Source organism: Puma concolor, chromosome E2 (genome assembly GCF_028749965.1).
Source record: "Puma concolor isolate L17-30 chromosome E2, mPumCon1.1.hap2, whole genome shotgun sequence".
Lineage (NCBI taxonomy): Eukaryota > Metazoa > Chordata > Mammalia > Carnivora > Felidae > Puma > Puma concolor.
The window spans coordinates 17,928,245-17,931,355 of NC_141681.1; the positions used below are offsets into that span (position 1 = coordinate 17,928,245).

The 3,111-nt window shown below is 40.7% G+C and overlaps 1 protein-coding gene across 5 annotated transcripts in view; it reads right to left on the minus strand.

Annotated features, from left to right (window-relative positions):
- NIP7 (nucleolar pre-rRNA processing protein NIP7) overlaps window positions 1-3,111 on the minus strand; it is a 73,627-nt gene that overhangs the window by 33,279 nt on the left and 37,237 nt on the right. The gene's annotated exons all lie outside the window — the stretch shown is intronic.

Sequence of the window (3,111 nt, forward strand, 5' to 3'; positions counted from 1 at the left end):
TACACTTAATGTTTACACATTTTATGTAAGTTACAGCTTAATTTAAAAAAAAGGAAAGGAAAAATGAGAATTTTGGTAGAGAAGAGGAGGAAAGACTTTTCAGGAAAATACTGAATGCGTTAATAAAAATATTTTATGCTTACTGAGCCCAAATAATGAGCAAAGCCCTCTGTGAAGGGCACTGGAAATAGTAATTCACTTAATTTTCATACAACCCCATGAGGCACGTCTATTGTTTGTGCCTCACAGATAATATAACAGAGGTAGATAGATGGTTAAGTAATTTGCCCAAGCTTATGTGACTGACAAGCAGAAGAGTCAGAATTTGAGATAGGTAAATTGGCTCCTGGTTAAGGCAGGCAGGCTGGGATGGCAAAGTAGCCCAAATCACCAAAGATCTGTCACACTTAGAGGCCTCTTCCTATTCTGGAATGTCCACAACACAGAAACTTGGAAAGACCAGGATACTATACAGATTCAGGTCTATGTCTAACTAATTCAAGGGTCTAGCATGTGATTTCTCAACCTCAATGATGCTGCCATTTGCCCACCTGAGTTATTCTTCAGTGGTCCCAAACTGGGTCTTTGCTGGTACTAACCCAAAGGGTCAGGTAGAAGAGGCTTTGAAGCTCAACCAGTTGCTGGGCCTCTCAGGAAGGGGGCACACCACTCACTACAACTGGTATTTCTCTATTTGGTATGGGTACTGGTTGGTAGATTCCAAGAGCATCAAAGAGAGCTATTGGTGACTCACATCCTATGTCCCCACTTCCTTCCTACATTGACTCCAGGCCCACTTAGTTCTTTGGAAATACTCCTTACTCATTCATTCCCCTGGCTGTGGAAGATAGGGATAATGATGTTTCCAATGAAGAAATGGGGAATGGACTCTCCAAGGTCTATTGGCAAGCCCATCACAGAAAAAAAAAAAAAAAGTAAGGTTCAGGAATGTGTCCAGCAAGGTGAGGGTTGCAAGTGGATTTGGAACTGGAGTTGGACAAGAAGAGAACCTGGAGAAGGAGAGAAGGACCATGATTTTTTTTTAAGTCCTCTCCAGGCCAATCTACAAGGACAGAAAGGGAGAAAAGAACTCAGGGAAAGTATCCTGTGCAGTCATAAAATTACATAGTCAGCTGTTCTGTATCTAGAAAATCACAACACAAACACATAAGAACTGGGAGTTTGTCCTAAGAATGTCTCTGTTTCGGTAAATATAGTTTGCTGGTGGGCATGAAATTACATTTCAATAAATATAATTTGCTGGTGGTATGGTCTTTCAGTGTGTATCAAAAGCCTTCCTCATGTGCCTAGTCAATTCGATCCAACCTCAAGAAATGTGTCAGGCTCTGGGCTAGGTTCCAGGATGTAGAGTGAACAAGAAACTAACTCTAAACAATGTATTTCAGGAAGGATGATATATGAGCTGCTAAGGAGGAAGCAGCAGGGCGATTTAACCCTGCCCAAAAAGCCAAGAAAGGTTGAAATTCTCTTAAATGAGGCTTGACTGACAAGAAGGACTTGGTTAGGCTAGAATAGACAAGATGAAGGTTCCAGGGCGATTCAGTAGCAGGTGATAAGGAAATGTTACAAGTTGCACATACGTGGGGCGCCTGGGTGGCTCAGTAGGTTAAGCATTTGACTTTGTTTCAGGTCATGATCTTGTGGCTCGTGGGTTCAAGTCCCACCTCAGGCTCTGTGCTGACAGTTCGGAGCCTGGAGCCTGCTTCAGATTCTGTGTCTCCCTCTCTCTCTGCCTCTTCCCCTCTCACACTCTGTCTCTCTCTCTCTCTCTCCCAAAAGTAAACAAACACTTAAAAAAATAAAAAGAAGTTTTACAAACGTGAGCTCAAAATGAGGTTGGCAAATAGGCAATCTCTCCAGGCTTTAAATGCAAAGTTAAGGCGTCTGCAACTTGGTCAAAAACAAAAGGGAACTGTCAAAGAGTATTAAGTGAAATATTTGGATATGTGTTCTACTGTGTATCCTTCAACTCACTAATTCTACTTTAAGGACGTGATCTTAATGAAATAATTATAAATTTGTGCAACTATACTGTTAAAAGTATGTTTCTAATATTGAGACTGTCTACAATTAGAAAAATTTGAAATTTCCTAAACATCTTACAGTAGGGGCTTAAATAAAGAAAACTTTGGTTCACCCATATATTAGAATGCTAAAGATTAGTAGCTGCTAAAGATGCTGTAGGGGAAAAAAATGTAATGGCATGGAAAGATGTTGATTATGCATTAAATGAAAAATGAAGGTTATATAAAATATATATAGTATAATGCCATTTTTAGTAAATACACACACACACACACACACACACACACACACACACACACACGGTATGCAAAAGACATTGGACATAGGCTATAAACCTAAACTGCACATCAGTTTATTCTTGCCTGTGAGATTATGGGTGATTTAAATGTTAATCCTTTGGGGCGCCTGGGTGGCTCAGTCGGTTAAACGTCGGACTTCAGCTCAGGTCATGATCTCGCGTTCTGTGAGTTCGAGCCCCGCGTCGGGCTCTGTGCTGACAGCTCGGAGCCTGGAGCCTGCTTCGGATTCTGTGTCTCCCTCTCTCTCTGCCCCTCCCATGCTCATCCTCTGTCTCTCCCTCTCTCTCAATAATAAATAAATGTTAAAAACAAATAAAATAAATGTTAATCCCTTTGCTTATTTTTTTTAATTGTTCCACAGCAGGTACTATTTTTGTAATTAAGAAAAATTATATGTCTTATATGTCGAGAGGTTTTTGGGGTGCCGGTCATATTCTTGACCTCGATTGGGTTTACACTGGCCTTTGCTTTAAATTGTTAAAAAATGTAAATCTATTTAATAAAATTTCCATAATGTGTGCTACATTTCACAATTTTAAGTGCTAAATAAGCTGCACGTATTTATCTTTCAGTATCTTATACGCAGTCCCAGTATCTTATAGTATTCCATCATTTAGCAGCAAAGTTGATACTTGACCGCAAACTGCGTTGGTTTACCCTCCTGGACGGCTTGGACTCCAAGCCCCATCAGTCATTGCGGCCTGCATACTGGGAACTACGGGGTCCGAGAGGGAGTTACCGATCCATAGTCTTTTCCCTCCCAGAA